Here is an 18,660-nt window from a genome sequence, read left to right on the forward strand (position 1 = left end):
ACCTGGTGTAAGTCAACGCCAGCTCTCTGTGTCATGGACCAACTTTGCAAAAGAGAGACTGTATCCAATTCGTGAAGGAAGATGGACAGCGGGTATGATATGTGGTGGTGGTAACACTGGTGTGGCTGAAATATGGGGATCTCGATGTGGTCACCTTGCCTCGATGGGAGATGCCGGCCGCCAGAGTTCCTACACCTGAGAGTCCTACAGAGCGTACCTGGAAGAGTAGGGGAGGAACAGTCTCCAGCCCAACATACTCCACTGCAGGTATGAAGGCCTCAGGCCTGTCAGAGGTGACAAGTGTTTCGGCCATGGTACATGTGTCCAAATATACCTTTTCAGCCTTGTTCATAGGGAAATTGGAAACAAAGGAGACCTGGGTGTGAAGTCGGCCCGCAGCATACAAAATGGTGGCTGGAAGTGACGAGTCTGCCATGTACAGGTACTGCACACAAAATTGGAATATCAGCAAAAAGTTAATTTATTTCAATTCTTCAATACAAAAAGTAAAACTCATATATTATATAGATTCATTACAAGCAGAGTGATCTATTTCAAGTGTTTATTTCTGTTAATGTTGAAATAAATTAACTTTTTGAAAATATTCTAATTTTTTGGAGAAGCACCTCTAAAATCTCAGTTGTGCTCATTCTAGTAGGAAAAAAATTAAGGCTGGTTCTGCGACCCTATAGGCTATGGCTGGAAGACCCAAATTATACTGGGACCCCTGGTGTTGGCCGTAAGCAACCGAAGATTTGGGGGTTTCCCTCCCCCTATTTTGCGCACATTTGCATATTACCCTGTTGGATTAAGGGACTATGAACTGCACCCATGGACGTTGCCCATCCCCCTGGACTCTGCCCCATGTTCTCCATGAATCTTTCCCCAAGGGACTGTGAGTCTGCCATGTGGGCACCATTGTGCAATTGAAGGGACCGTTGTTCACAAAAAGGGGAAGGGAAAAAATTGATTACCCAATATTTCGGCCATGTCAGGAATTTGTAAACCATGTCCTTATCCCAAGGATGAATGTTTGGGAGAAGGGATATGAATGACCCAATGTCCCAACCAGATTGAAGAAGTTGGATTGTGCCCATAGACTCAAGGGCCATTTTTGTGATGGTCTTGGGACTGTTATTCTGAAAGAACTTGAGCTTTATGTTCTATGTCCCAAACTAGATGGAGCAGGGTCAATATGTACACCGGTAAAAGAGACACTATATACCCCTGGAATTTAAGTGTATTTTATGTGTTTGTTTTTTTGCATTAAGTGGATTTTATGTGTTTGCTTGTTGCATTGGTGTCTCACAGGTTCCTGAATTATTGAGGAACACAATCCATAAAGAGAGGGGGAATGAAATGGAGTGTGGATTGGACTGTCGTGTTCCCATCCCTGAAGACAACAATCATGTTGCATTGTAAGGTGAATACTGTGTTTCTTTTAACCATATGGTGTACTTACAGTATGTGATATAATGCAAATTACAATGCATTGTGATATAGAGTGTGATATGGTAATGCATAGTGTATAAGTAATGTAAAGATAACGTATAATGTTGGTATTGTACAGTATGGGATAGCACAGGATAAGACATATTTTAGAACTATCGACATAAATAGATAGGATAAGATAGTGATGTAGCTACACGATGGGTAAGAAAGTGTAAATATTTGAGACTAGCCCATAGTGGGATGGGAAAGTGCCAGAAAAAGGAGACTTCTTTCTGTTTGAAGAGAGTTTGTTTGTTAGCTGGTGAGATAAGGTCAAGGTAAAGGTGCAGTTGGGCTGATAGCAAGGGCGCGTACATATTGTTCTGGACAGTACTAGTCCTTTCAAAAATTCCATGCCACGTCCGAAGCTCAAGGTTTGTTTTGGGTGCTATGGCGAGCACCGTGTCCCCTTATGTACAGAGGAAGATGGATGTGGAATCACATGTGGGAGACCATATGTGGGAGAGGTAATGTACTGCAAAATTGGATTGGGAATCCCTGGTGTGGACAGGGTCAGTGAGTAGCCCAGTTAGAATGGAAGGAAATGCTGGAAATGTACTGTACTATGAAAATAAGAATTGGAGATTGTTGTACCTGATGCTTCGTGTTACAATCTCATGCACTTAGACCGTGGGGTAAAATTCTGTGTGTTGACACAAACAGAGTGTCCATTGATTTATGTGTGGCGGCTCCTGAAATTGAAGTCTTGAAGATGGCTGAGGTCTACGGCTTACAAGTGAGTGCAACGCACCCTACACGGCACATTTGAAGTGGGACATTATTTGCCTGTAAAGTGCAAGGGCAACAAGGAAGAGCAACTCACCCACAACTACCACTGTTATGAATGGGTCACCAAGGAGGATAGCAGGCCCAGGCTAAGCCACAGAAAACCAGAGAGGTTGGTAACTAAGCAGATTGCAGACCCCTGATCCTATCCACACAACTAGCAGTAGTCGTGGAGCGTACCTACGATGATCCTAGACGCCTCGGCACAGCCGGAGAGAGCTAACTACGCCGAAAGCAAGAAAGAGGAAATCTAAACTGCCCCGGAGCAGACCCCAAAGGAATAGATAGCCCCCAAACATATATTGTCGGTGAGACAAGATGAAAACACAAACGCAGGCAGGAAAATAGAATGAGCAAATGATGGGGCCCACACTGACTAGACAGGACAGGAAAGGAAAGACACTGTCTGCAATCACGCAAAAAACCCTGCAAAAAGTCCAACACGTCTGATGCACAAAAACCACTGAAGTCGCATGACTTCGCCCCCACTATATCAGCACTCTGGTATATTCTGAAAGCAAAGCAAAAAGAGACCAATATAACAGGGGACAAAACAAACTGGCACATGCAGTAACATATGGGCGGTGATTCAGCACAGCCCCAGCCGGAGCTGGCTGACCCGCACAAAGCAGAGATAGACAAAACCAGATCAAATGCAAACAGAATAGCAAATGAACAACTTAGCTGAACCATGCAGGGACAGAGCAGGAGACATCAGACCTCAGAAGGCACAGGAAGAAAATCACCAGCAGGGATAGAGGGAGTCAGCTGTCTTAAATCCCAATCTGAAACCCCATATCTCCAATCGTCATCCTCATTATGAGGTGGCCAGCTTCTGTCAATCAGATCAGCTCCACTACCTCCAGTAACCACCAGAGGGAGCCCAGAAAGAGAACTTGCAACCCCTCTGTTAATCTGACCAGCTCCACTACCTCCAGTAACCACCAGAGGGAGACCAGAAAGAGAATTCACACCATACCACCCTCTGGCTCCTTAGACTCACACAATCAAGAGCATCATGGTGAAAAAACAATGCGGTCCTGCTCCTATGATACAGATCATAGATACTTCTGGTCTCCATAGTTTGACTCTGTGTATGCTGCAATCAAAGCTGATCATGGCATAAACATAGAAACATAAAGTGAGCTCCCCTTTGACGTCTGTGACATTATGTATATAGCCTGGGGTCACACAACCATATTTTTACTCATTCAAAAATATTGGTCGGATTATGCCAATCACACTATAATTAAACTCTGATCAGAGTTTGATCATACTATGATCAGATTTTCTCAGGGGAGGAGAAAGTGGAAAAAAAACTTTCTTCATGTTGTCCATTCTGTCAGTCTTTGAAAATAAGACCACACTCGAATGTCACCCGAGTGTGTTCTATTTTTTATACATACTCAATAACTTGCATGGCTGAGTGCAATCAGATTTACGAATGCAACTTATGCATACTACAATTTTTTCCTTGGATAAACTCAGTCTGAGGAAAAATAAATCGGACATGTGCACGGCCCCATAGAATAACATTGGTCCGAGTGCAATCTGATGTTTTGTCGAATCACACTGGGACCAAAAATACAATCGTCTGCATGAGCCCATCTAGCAGACCCCAAGCCTGTCTGCTTATGATGTCTGCTGTTAGAGCACAGGCTTACTAACTTATATCAGCCTGTGCAGGCAGTGTGCCCCAGGTGCAGTTAGCAGGGAGGCAAGGGGAGACTTTGAGGAAACCAGTGTTATCTAGCGAGGAACAAGGAGCAACAGATATGTGAGTGAGAGGTCCAGATCACCAGAGCATCGTCCTGATGTCAGGTATTGTAGTGAGGTCTTTCTTCCTGCTTCCTGTATCAGAAATATCAAGATGGAAGACATTTTGCATTGAACAAGAAGGAGACTTCAATGCTCTTTTTAGGAGTGGGTGGAGGTGAGTTTACTTTTTTTCAGCTTTTTTTTATTGTCACACATATAAAGGGCAATTTAATAGGAGGTATTGCTAAGTAGGGTCACAAATAGCAGAATATTACAGAGGGAGAATGCAAGTAAGGGAATATTATTAGGTGGGATGCAAGAGTGGACATTTTTCAAAGATGGCGCACAAACGGAGGAATATTATTAAGTGGGGTCACAAGTAGAAAAATATTACTAAGTGGGAATGCAAGTGAAGGAATATTACTAAGTGGGGGTGTAAATACGGGAATGTTGCTAATTGCCCATCTGGGAGATTGTGGCTAAGTGGGGACACAAATGAAAGAATAATGCAAAGTGAGGATACAAATGGGGAATACTTTTGTGTGGGAGCACATCATATTATTAATAGTGGGAGTGATTAATACCATAGAGAAGCATAGAAGTGGCACTATCACCATCTAGGGGCCTCATATATGCCTGTGGGGCTGTGGAGATGGGGTTATGAGCCATCTGCAAGGAGTTTGTAAGTGCTGGGTTCAAATCCCACCAAGGGCAACATCTGCAAGGAGTTTGTAAGTTCTCCGTGGGTTTCCAAAAACATACTGATAATGAATCTAGATTGTGAGCCCCATTGGGGACTGTGCCAATAATGTATGTAAAGCGCTGTGGAATTAATGGCGCTATATAAGTTAGTAGCATTTATTTATTTATGAGAACCCTGGCCACTCATTAAATCAAGGACTGTGACCATTTGCTGTATGATGCATTATTACAATAGTTATTGTTATCAGTAATGTGGTATTATGAGTTTATGGTCTGGTGATAATAACCTTGACAATATTGGCCTCGATTTTGTTTAATAACAGTATAGTAGTACTATTAAAGGGAATCTGTCACCAGATTTTTACATCTTTAGATGTAAAGACATAGATCCAGATTCCTGATATGTGTCACTTACTGGGCAGCTAAGTGTAGTAATTATAAAATCAGTGTTTTATGAGTTGGAGATCACTGATTGGCAGCTTTCTGCATACAGTGTACATGGGCAGAAAGTCACAGGTTAAGCCTAGATCACCTTTATCATATTATGAGCTTTTACATTGATTTGCAATTTATTATATTGTACAACTTGTGATTTTTTTTTTCTATGTGTTTTAAATATAAAAGGATGAGGGAACCTTCAATTCAAGGGTGGACATATCATTGTTGCAGCTTGTGCTGCAGGGGCCCGAGACACAGGGGCACCTGACACTGAGTCATGCTGCTATGATGTGATTCACACACATACCGACTAGACATATGCGGCCTCGCTCAATTATCTTGCATTGAGCGAGGTCACGCACATCTAGTCAGAATGTGACCGGAAGCATGGAAATCGTATACTTGCAGTCACATGACCATTCGCGTTCTTGACTCAGCACCAGAGAATCATGACAACATGTGGTGTGCAGCTGTGAGGAGTTCAATACTTTCTATTGAAATTACTCTTGCGGAGACTAGAGTCTATGCAAGAGAAATTGACATGCTGCGGTCAGGAAAGACGCGCCACATGTCAGTTTCCGAGGGTGAGCCGCGGGCATCTATGGACGCATAGTGGACATGGGATTTCTTGAATTCCCATCCACTATGCTGTAACATCTGGATACAGAGAGTAGGACGCTGCAAAAGCATGCAGCGTCAAACCCGCAGCAGCTTCGAATTGTGTGCACATACCCTAAAACTGACTTTATTGAATATGCACTGTCGACAAAAATACATATAATCAGCACAAAAAAAAGCTGAAAAAATGCATCAAAAACCCACCAAGAAAAGCAGCAAAAAACACAGCAAAACCTGTGTTTTGAAGGCAACGTTTTTACTGCCAAGAGAGCAGGTTTTGACTGCAGAAAAAAATGCTGCAAAAACGTTGCATGTGAACATGGCCTAATAAAATGTTCTTACTTCTTAATACTTCAACTTAAAAAGGTTTACTCTGTAACATTACAAATAAAACAACTATAACAACAGATATAATTTTAAAGCTGAATATGGTTATAAGAAACAACTCAACTAGATCTATATTTACATCGTGATTGCCGTAGCCTGCAATCAGCAAGTCCAACCATGTCTTCTTTGCTGTGGAAGTTTTAGTACTACTGTATATATCACATAGTATAAATTATAGAATGACAACACCACCATTGCAAAACTTCTAATGAACCCCAGAGGCAGGGGAAGTGCTTTTCATCTCTGATTACAGGGAGGACCATGCAGTAGTTAGTGGTGTAAGACCTTCAGCCAAAAGATGACAGCAGGATAATGCCACAATTGAGGTTTCTAAAACTCGTGGGTTGTTTTTAAGTGGTTTAGGGAGAACTTTATATGAAACCATGTGTTTTGATCTAGCTTTGCACCCTTACTTGAAATCATATGAAAATTTTTTTTTTTCATTTTTAGCTCTGTAAGACCTGCTCCAATCTACAGACCTGTTCGAATCTAAGATAACATATAGAGAGATCTGATATTCAATCAGCCTTAAAAAGAAGTGATTTTGAAAGCCTGTGCTGTGCAGAACACTTCCAGGAATTCTGGGCTTCCCTGCGCACACTAGTAGCTCACATATTATAGTTAACGATAGTGAAAGAGATCACTTTATTGAGTGACAATGTCATTGAAAAATAAAATGTTTTTAAGTGCAGCTGTCATCGTATACTGCCTTCCTTATTCAACATTCGCAGTGAGAAAATCTGCCAGGACATTACAGAGGAAATGGAATAGAGAAATCCATCAAATAAAGCCGTTTTCTGAAAACTAACCATACTGAACCATAGGAGGGAAAAGAAGAACCCATAATGAGTCAAAAGCTAAATGAACCATTTAGAGGAAATGTTTATGTAATTATTTTCTGGAACAGCTAAATTATTGAAGCCTATATGTGCAGAACAGGGCAAGAGACTGCTTATTGTGTCCGGTAGGGGAGTGAGTGCCAGAGAATCACATTACATTGCACAGCTCTGGATTCTGTACTAGAGATCCTACAAAAAAGAGCAGGACACAGTGGGATTGATTTCCTAGTGCTTTAATTGTAAGTCCCTTGTCTCATACTCACCTGTCGTGCCCTTCATTCTTTTCCAGCACCACTGTTAAGGACTAATCTGAGTTGGAGTTTTCATATTGACACCACTAGGGGCAGCACCGGCAGATAGCATTGTCAGGATATGGCCAGAGGTCGGTACCCAAAGCAGCAGTGTAGTTGGAAAGATAAGCAGGAATCGTAGTCAGGATATAGCAAGAGGTCGGTAAACAGAGCAGCAGTAGGATCTTGAGGATAAGTAGGAATCATAGTCAGGATATAGCCAGAGGTCAGCAGATGGAGCAGCAGTATAGTTGGGAGGATAAGCAGGTAACATAGTCAGAATATAGCTAGAGGTTGGTCATTGGAGCAGCAGTAAGATCTTGAGGATAAGGTGCAGGCGGGAAGAAGCTAGACTAAAGGCTGGGAGCTCAATAATCTCGCAATGAAGGAAGTGCAGTGCCAGGCTGAAGTAGGGTGCCGAATCGAGAGATCTTAAGGCGAGCCAATCAGGAATTTGGGATGGAGACATCAGGAACTCAGGTTGGAGACATCAGGAACAACACAGGTACTAGTATCTGATTTAGCAAAGAACTGTCTAGTGAGCTGAATAGCTCAGAGGGAAGAGCTGCTGCCTGGTGCACAAGAGCTGCAGGGTTTGAATCCTGACAGTCGCCCTGGTCTGTCTTTTGCGAGAAGTGACCTGCCTTCGCGCTCCAGTGTCTACTGTAGCTGCGCGGAGTTTACCTTTCAATACAAGTCTATGAAAACCACATTCTGGCTCTCATAGACTTGTATTGAGAGCTGTGACATAACTTTTGACTTCCGGCCAATCAGAAGCTACAGGCACAAGAGTCGCGAGAGGTGAAGCCGCCGGAAGGCGAGTATGAATGGTGCAGGAAGCTTACATTTAAAGCGCCACTACTGTTCTGAAAACAAAACAAAATGCTGGAATGGTACTCCAAGTTTAGACTAGACTGTATGAAAATGAGCCAAATTTATCCCATTGGCTCATGCTGGATGATACATTTGATGGCTCCTTGGGTACCTTTGTCTAAATATATACCACTAATTGTTGGCTTACATGACACCACTTTTTTGTTTTGTTTTGTGCATATTGTTGCATTTAAGTCACACTCTTTTTCCTTTAAAACATGTCCTTTTATACACACCACACCATCTTGATCAGGAAACCACAATCAATGTCTAAAACAGTTAATAAAATAGCCCACAAACTACTATTATCACTGTTTACATGCACACTCCTGCACTTTAATCTTCCCTCAATAAAATTGAATTCCTAGGATTAAATTGTTATTCATAAGATAATAAGGTATCTCCTATCCACATGAAAGAAGATAACTTACTGATCAGTGCTAGCGATCCTTTGGCACTAGAGATGAGCAAATCTTTTGAAGTTCAAATTTGCCACCTTTGACAAATTTTTCCACAAAATTTGATTTGTGGTGAATATATTTGTGTGAATTGCAATACTGAAAAGCTTATAATAAGGGAGAGCAGAGAGAGGGAACTTTGCTGACCAAAAGAACTTACAATTTAAAGACAAGGGAAAATGAGAGTGAGGACCACATTGACCATAAGAGCTTACACTCTACAGGAGAAAGAAACTTATGCATTACCACCACATAGTGACTAAATAATAGCACATACAAGGAACAAATACTGCCACACCATGGCTGGACAACATATTACCACCACATTGTGACTGAATAGTATTATACTGATCATTAATAAAAATAAATACTACTGTAGAGAGGAGGGCCCCCGCAGAGTGTCCGGGCTGGAACCAAGGGGACCGCCATCTAGGTTCCTAAGGGAACTGTACAAGGGGAACGGAGAAGGAGCGTGGACTGCTGGAAGTGACAGGACAGCAAGGGGAGGGGCGAGTATGAAAGGGACAGGGAGCGTGCAGGAGGGTCAGTTGGCGGAATGGCAGACACGATGCAAGAGACTGTGGGGCTTTGAGAGAGCCAGAGTGACAGACAGTGACCAGAAAGGAGACCAGCGGCAGAGGGGAGACTTACAGTGGCCTGTGGAGAGTAAGCGCCGAACCTACCAACAAGAGACTGTCGCTTCATTCCAATCCGGGGTCACTCCCTGCCCACGGTCGTCCGCAGCTGTTACCACTGTGTTCCAGCCTGTTGCGGCTGGTCCGCGCCCCTCGCAGCCGCTGCCGCCTCACTCTAGCCCGCAGCTGCGGCCTGCCCACTGCCGGCAAACTTCAGCCCATGACTGCGGCCTCTTCATCATCGGCCACAGTGGACGTCACCCCGCCGCAGTTGACAGTTGAGGCCTACTCTTCGCCTACAGAGAAACTCTTTGCCTAGGCCCAGGCTATGCACGTGGCCTGCCAACTGCCACTCCTGGTAACTGTGACACAACCCTGCTTGGGGACTGGAGTCTCTTTGAACTCGCTTACAAGCCGAACCCCCGCTGTTTCTACAGGGGGTTACCTCATCAAAGGACTCCTTCAGGGCCTGTTGTGCCCCAACTCCTCCTGGGCGCTGGGGCACCCGAAGACTACAACAGATCTTCAGCAGCTGGGCCCGGTGGCTGCAACACCAACGCAGCCTCATCAGAGATGCCGAGGGATGTCAGGACGGATAAGTGACACTATAAGAAATAAGGACCCGTAGTCAGCCATATCGCGGCCCTATAGCAACCGGCTGTTGCCGGACTAGTCATGTTCTCTTTTAAAGTGTTTATTTGTGCAGAGTCCCTGCGAGGACAATAGCTGTTATTGTTTTGGTTGCTTAGCATAACCCTAGAGGCTTAAATTTATAAAAGTTCCCTAGCCAAAGTTCAACTCAGTCTCGTGTCTCGTCTCTGCATCCTGCGAACCTGCTGTTACCTACACTATCACCATAAGTGCCATAAGGAGATCTGTACTTAGTATTCAGTGTTTGTCTACAGGTAATACAGTGATCACCGGTGCCATTATACACAGGAGCTCTGTGTATAGTGTCAGTGTACAGGTAATAAAGTGATCACCAGTGACATTATACCCATGACCTCTGTATATGATATATAGTGTATAGTGTCAGTGTACAGGTAACACACTGAGTGATGTCAGTGATGTCTCTAGCTGAAGTCCATCATCTTTGCGTTTCTTTTAAATCCAGCGAAGACCGCCATCCCTTCTTTCAGTCAGGACTCATCTTTACATAAAATAACACAGTTATCTAGAGCACCACTTCCAGAGCACATTCCCCACTTTTCCCCTTTCTTCTACACTACACATCTGAATACAGACATTCACCCACCATTAATATATAATTGGTTATTATGCAACCCACCTTTCCAAATATAAATTATAATCCACCACTCTGCCCCCACTACCTGTACATAGCCACTATCCCCATTTAATAAATAAATTTCAATAGCACTTGTACTCTTTCCCCCAATTCATTACCAGTCACTTTATCCTCAACACCCGCCACTTTGTACCTCCAGCTCTAACACTTACCCCAATTCATTATAGTTACATGCCCCTTCTGCCCCAATTCATTGTCATGTCTTCTCTCTCTCCCACCCTCTTTTCATTATCAACTGCTCTTCCCTACATTCAATACAACATTTACTCCACACCCTCAAAATTCATTATTTGCTCTCCCCACTTCCCACCATCAATTCACCATTTGCTCTCCCCACCCCCACCTTCAATTCAATTGCTGCCCCCGTCCCTCACACTCACTTCATTTGCAGTCGTCATCACCCCCACTTCATCATTTACAGTCCTCTATCCTCCCTTCACTTCATCTGCAGTCTCCAGTACTTCATCATTTGCAGCCCCCTATCATTTCATCATGTGCAGTACCCCATCGAACACACTTAATCATCTGCAGTCCCCACCACCCCCACGTCATCATTTTCAATCCCCATCACTCCCATATTATCATTTGCAGTCCCCCTCACTCCACATCATCATTTGCAGTCCCCATCACCCCAACTTCATCATTTGCAGCCCCCATCACCCCACAGCATCATTTGCAGTCCCTATCACCCCCACACCATCATTTGCAGCCTCCATCACCCCCCACATCATCATTTGCAATCCCCATCACCCCTACACCATCATTTGCAGCCTCCATCACCCCTGCATCATGATTTGCAGTCCCCATCACTCCCACATCATGATTTGCAGTCCCCATCACCCCACTTCATCATTTGCAGTCCCCATCACCCCTACTTCATCATTTGCAGCCCCCATCACCCCCACACCATCATTTGCAGCCTCCATCACCCCGCATCATGATTTGCAGTCCCCATCACTCCCACATCATGATTTGCAGTCCCCATCACCCCACTTCATCATTTGCAGTCCCCATCACCCCCACATCATCATTTGCAGTGCCCATCACCCCCACTTCATCATCTGCAGTCCACCTTACTTCATCATAAGACGGCCGTGGACAGCTCCAAAAAGGCTCCCGGGCCCCAACGCCGACGTGTGCATCGCAGTGCACAGTATTTTAGTGAATAATGGGGCCCAATCAGCAGAAGCACAAGAGTGGGGCCCTGGACCTGCGAGCCCCTCTGTGTACTGCTGCTCACCGTGCCCCATACAGCAGTAAGGGCAGTAATGCCCTGATGGTGGCCTTGCAGCAGACACTCATTTTTGCACCGTGCTTCAGCATTTTGGCAAAAAAACTGCCTTCTGTTACAACCAAATATTTTAAGTTCATAGCACCTACTGCCATTTTTCTTCATACCAGTTACTATTAGTGATGTGCAAGTATACTTGTTACTCGAGATATCCCGAGCATGCTCTGGTTATCGCCAAGTATTTTGATGTGCTCGGAGATTTAGTTTATGTTGCTGTAGCTGCTTGATTTCCAGCTGCTAGCCAGCCTGAATACATGAGGGGATTGCCTGTTTTTAGGAAATACCCACATGTATTCAGGCTGTCTAGCAGCCACAAATCATGCAGCTACGGTAACAGAAACTAAATCTCGGAGCACATCCAAATACTCGGAGATCACTCGGGCATGCTCTGGAAATCTAGAGTAACAAGTATACTCGCTCATCACTAGTTACTATGTTTCCTTACATAATTGATTTGCTTGACCTTGCTTCCTTGTCAACGGTATGGCTATTTGGTCAAATTCTTCAATGAAAAATACTTTTGGTCAAGCTTCTCTGAACAATAGATGGGTGTAGATGTGTCCCACTCATTGCTGCCAGCTTTAATTTGATGGTTCTGTTGGACATCTTCAAGGTTCAAAGGGAAGTAAGCAGGATGTGCCTTTCATCTGTTGCAATAAATTTCCTTGGCCAACCTCTGCATCTACAGTTCTCAAAATTGCCAATTTCTTGGTGCTTCTTCTAAATGGGCTTCAACAACATATCTTGAATCCCCATTCTGCTTTAAAATTTTTGTGTGGAAGAGATCCTGCCGATGCAGTATAACTACCTTGTGTCTTTTTGTTGTGCTCAGTCTTCACATGGTGTTTAATATTTGACTTGAAACTGTCTTTCCAAAACTCTCCTTTTTTTTGCATAGTTTAACTGCTCCTCACCCATGTTTAGTATCATACAAAGCTGTTTCTGTTTCAGTCATTGACTGTTTCATCATACATATAAAGATGAGGATCATTATAACCTATTTGCTATAAATGGCTACCTATACATATGACTACATATAATCATTGATTTGCTGCAAGTTGTAATAAGAAAAATTAAAGCTGTTTTGTAGGGAAAGGTCAAGTAAAAATGTAGATTTTTCATTCATTTTTCATTTTGTTAATTGATAAAAGAAACATATCCACGTGTTAAAACTTCTATTTTTAAATGCATTCACACTTTGCAACATTTTTTCATACCTGCTGAAAACTTCTGCACAGTACTGTAGGAGCTCTCTTCTCTGGTGGTCAGTGAACAAACCTACTGCTTTACTATTACTTAGCATTTTAAATGTTTTCTTTGTTTTTTTTCCCATAAAATATGAAGACCAGGAATTCTGACCGAAGCACGACAGTGCAACTGAACAAAGTTTGCTAATCTCTGAGTGTGCTTTAAATATCTATGTTTAGTGTTTTAGTATTTGGCTTCTTGTCTCTCACAATCTGATACCAGCCAGGACTGAAGAATGTGGATCATGTGTCGCTCCACACTTGAGCAGGGTACCATAAGGCTGCAGTTGTTGATCGCAGACACAAACATTTTGGTTCTGGTTTACCACCACCATTTCCTGATGTCTCTTTCTTCAGTGTCGAACAGAGAGACAGCCTGAGGAAGTGAAACATTTGGATGTAGAAGATAAAGACATACAGGATGCGGAAAGAGGATAGGTTGTTGAAAGATGTATGCTTGGAGTGTGGGCAACATGATGGCACCTTCGTCTGAAATAAAACCTGAGATGAAGTGTAATAAATAATACATTTATTCAAATAACATATTTTAAGATAAATATATTTGTTGTTCTTCAAAATGGAAATAATTTGATGCCTTATTTAATATGTGAAATAATAATAATGTATTATTACTATTATAGTTAATATATATATATATATATATATATATATATACACTGCTCAAAAAAATAAAGATAAACACTAAGATACCACATGGTAGATGTCATTGAAAGAAATATCCCAGCTGTAGATCTTTATTCATTACATAGTGGCATGCCTTATTTAATATGTGAAATAATAATAATAATAATAATAATAATAATAATAATAATGTATTATTACTGTTATAATTATTATAATATATATATATATGTGTATATAGTGGTGTAGTAACCACTGTGTCCACTAGGGGGCGCTGTGTGGATGTCCCAGGAGTAAGGATGAATGGCAGAATACTGAATGGCCATTATGTATCTCAAAGTGGGTGCCTTTGAGATGGAGACTTATGTGTTAATCAGCAGTGATACTGCTGAGGTGCTGCTTTAATGTGTCAGGGGAGAAGTCTCCTGGTAACTAGGGAGATGGGCGGGCCAGTTACCTACAAACCCACCCAGGGGGTGTGTTTAAAGAACACTGTTGTAAAGAGTGTGTAAATGCTTGAAGGACCTGTGATGAGGTCGGAGTCATGTGACCCGGTGGTCGTGGCTATGAACCATATAATGTGGCCAGGGTAGGTCACATGTGGTGAATGCTGGGACCTGGTTGGTCCAGTGTGGAAGGTCCCTTCTGAGTGAGATGGGGCTTCCTGCCTGACAGCAAATGAACACTGTGTGAATGGCTGCACGTGCCTGGTAATTCCCTGGAGGGAATGGACGTCTGCCACATGATGGTGAAGGAACCATGAGTGACCCTGACGTGGGTGAGAGAGCTGAGGCTAGAAAGCCTGTGTATGCATAACCTGTATGACTACAGGGTAACAGAGCTGAACTCTGTCATGGACGTTATGCTGTTAAGTGAACTTTATGTTGCCATTTTGGGTTTCTGCTGCTGAATAAACCGCATGGACTGTTATGATTTTATGGAAAACCTGTGCCGGATCTGATTTTGTGGCTGCTGAGCGAGTATCCCCTACCCGAATGACAGCGCTACCTCACAATATATATATATATTTACAGGGCTCTGGCAGTGCTCCTCCTGTTCCTCCTTGCACAAAGGCAGAGGTAGTGGTCCTGCTGCTGGGTTGTTGCCCTCCTATGGCCCCCTCCACGCCTCCTGGTGTACTAGCCTGTCTCCTGGCAGTGCCTCCAGCCTCTGGACACTACGCTGACAGACACAGCAAACCTCCTTGCCACAGCTCGCATTGATGTGCCATCCTGGATGAGCTGCACCACCTGAGCCACTTCTGTAGGTTGTAGAGTCCGTCTCATGCTACCATGAGTGTGAAATCACAACCATCATTCAAAAGTGACCAAAGCATCAGCCAGAAAGCATTGGCACTGAGATGTGGTCTGTGGTAGAAAGAAAAAAATTCCAGCTACTATAAGATCCATTTATTGAGTGAAAAGTAAGACAGAGTTCACATGATTGTCTCTATTATGCGTTTAGAACACCCACACTGTGTTCTTTATCAAAAAAGCTACTTTGAAGAACCTAGAATATAAGACATACAGCATTTTCAGTTGTTTCACACTTTTTTGATGATTATATAATTCCACATGTGTTAATTCATAGTTTTGATGCCTTCAGAGTGAATCTACGATTTTCATAGTCTTGAAAATAAAGAAACCTCTGTGAGTGAGAAGGTGTGTCCAAACTTTTGGTCTGTACTGTATATATATATATATATATATATATATATATATATATATATAGTTAGGTCCATATATATTTGGACAGAGACAACATTTTTCTAATTTTGGTTCTAGACATTACCACAATGAATTTTTAACAAAACAATTCAGATGCAGTTGAAATTCAGACTTCCAGCTTTCATTTGAGGGCATCCACATAAAAATTGGATGAAGCGTTTAGGAGTATCCACTTTTTTTTTTCACATTTAATTTGAGTGCTGCGTATTTTTTTTACTTTTGTTAATTTGGCTGTTGGGACACTGCTGAATAGGTTTTGCACCAACTATTTAATTTTGGTAGTGCTGCCCTTTTTTTGATTTATATATATATATATATATATATATATATATATATATAAACTCTGTATATATATATATATATATATATATATATTGTTTCTGGGCAATGGAGGAGCCTTCCAGGTAGAAGTGAAGAAGTAAAGCTAAACAAATAAAAAACACTATTACTAAAAACCCATAATTAAGTTAGTTGATACATTGAAATAATAATAATATTATTTTGATGTATCAGTGAAATTAATTATGGATTTCTAATGTTTTTCATATGTTTAGTTTTATTTCTTCACTTCTATCTGAAAGGCTCCTGCATTACCCAGAAACAATATCTCACGCTGAAGTGTTCACATCTAGTGCACTGCTTTGTATGAATCCATTTGAGCTCCATATGATCCGCCATTAGTGGAGATTCTCGCCTCTATGGACTGAGATTTTAGGGTGTGTTCCAAGAGAGCAATACGTCTAGTAAGACAATTATTTAGCACACTTACGGTATATGTCTAAGCAATATGTGTTACTGTCATTTCAGATTCATTTACATGCTGCAAACTGGGCACTTAATGTACCATTTACCATTATTTCCTAGGGTGCCCTTGAGATTAGAGACCAGAGAAGCAACCATCCTAGTGGGTATTTAATAAGAGCATCATACTACATTATTACTGTTATTATTATTAATATCTGCAGCACCGAGCCCCCACTGATCACCAGAGCGGGGAATGTGCCTCTATATTTGAATGGAGAGGTGGCTTCTCATGCGCATTGATGTCTGTATTTACACTTTATCGTGCTCTAAAAATAAATGATAATAATAATAATACTGGTGAAGAATAGATACCCAAGTGCTGTCCTCAGCTCTCTCTCTGTCAGTCCCATAAACTCTGAAAGGATAGGCAGTGCACATGTGTAACCTCTGATTTATTAAAATGGGGTACACGATTCCCCTGTTATGGCTGTCATTATGAGAATCAGTGACACCAGCTTATTAGCTATCCCTTTACATTTTCTTCCTTTAATCTATCCCCCGTCATAAGGTCCCACTGTTGGCCCGCGTAAAAAAATAAAATAATAGATGTAAATAAAATAAATCTTGGCTTTTGATATTTTAAACTAGCATCGGGCTGCCGTACCTCATACCAAAAGTAACGTTCACACCTTGGAGGAGAGGATGTAGAGCTCTTCTGTAAAGTGAGAAATAGATGAGTATATACCAAAAGTTCCAAGTGTCCTACAAGATCTCTGATTGACAAGACAGATCGCACAGGATGAAAGAGATTTGCCATGGCCACCTGATACATGAATGAATGGTGGCCATATAGCGGAACAGGTAAATTCTGCTGAGTATCTTGTCTTCTGCATATAACATAATGGGATTTTTCTTTTAATTGGAATAATGCAGGTGCATAACTATAACACTGAATATAATAATCATTATCATAAAACAGTAGGAACACCTAATTCCATTCAGATGCCCGTAGCAGTTCTGTGCGTCTAGTCTAAAGATACATTGGGCCAGTTGTGGATGAATTCTTCATGAAGCAGTTTCAGTAGACTCTGCGGTGTTATCCAGAGGATGTGGTCATCTATGTCATTTTTTCATCTGCACATTTGTTTCTGGTTTCTTCTGTTGAGAAAGTTAAGAACTTTAAGGATACGGACGGACTGGCATCTTGGATAAGAAAATACTACACAGGTTGTGATGGGAAAAAAAAATAAAATTAGAAAGTAATGTTGTAAAGTAAAAAAAAAATAATATCATGTATATAGATAAATATGACAGACAGACCTCATTCACAAGGCAGAACCATGTGCCGGAGGCTGTATGGCAGCCCTCAATGTCCCTGGGGTTCTGTAGCACTGAGCTGTAGGCACTCCATGTAGTGACATATAGCACCTCGTAGACAGGATAGAGGAGGAAAGCGCCAAAATACAATGTTTAATGGAGCAAGATACAAACTTTGGTGTGATTTATATGGAATGTGAAGGTGTACAAATTTCTCCATTTACCTTATGGCAGCATAGGTAAGAAGGAAGACCTTCTCTTTGGAAATGCTTCATACTTTTAATTTTGACTGTGATGGAGAAAACACAAGTGTGAATGTGCCCTTTGTGCTGCTCTACTCAGAACATGGAATACAATATATTTCCACTATTACATATGTGTACTGTAGATTAGATCTCCCCCACGCAAGATACTGTGGCTGTGCCCAATTGACAGCAGTGGCAAAATATGGTAGATTTCTTTCACTTTGGGAGAGCTAATCTGTATATTCTTTTCCATTAGGCATTGTTAAAAAAACTCCATAAACAACTTGTCTAAATAAAAGGGAAAGTCCTATAAAACACACATATCATCTATGCACAAAATATATCCTATATGTACTGTATATTGCACGGACAAGAAGAAAAGAAGTGAAGCACTCACCCGGTCTTTCTTGTTGAATTCCTTTAATCCATATAAGATGATATCCACATCACAATAAAGTGCATGGTGCAGTGTGCAGGAGAGAGGGGAGCGAACAGGTGAAAAAGCCTGACAGACAACGGCCGTTTCGCGCTGTTACTGTACTTCTACAGGTCCATGTTAGCTAGGGTGTTACAACACTTTATTTTAAATAGAATTGGGGAGTGGTGGAAAACATGATGGTGAAAGTGACATGTGAAACAATACATAAATGATTACAGGTAATACATTGGCTTATAACCTGTAAGGAGGATTATGGCCGCGTAGTCGATGGGTGGTATGTGTCACAGAGATGGCTGCTCTGTGATGTAACCTGGAGTATTTTCTCTAGTGCACATAAGCACTAGGAGGTTTGTTTGATGCACCTGGGACCGGGTTGTGGGTAGCTGTGAGAGATGGATTGGTTTGGCAATCCACATAGCTCAACCCT

Source organism: Dendrobates tinctorius, unplaced genomic scaffold (assembly GCF_039654945.1).
Source record: "Dendrobates tinctorius isolate UK_male_01 unplaced genomic scaffold, ASM3965494v1 ptg000003l, whole genome shotgun sequence".
Classification (NCBI taxonomy): Eukaryota; Metazoa; Chordata; class Amphibia; order Anura; family Dendrobatidae; genus Dendrobates; species Dendrobates tinctorius.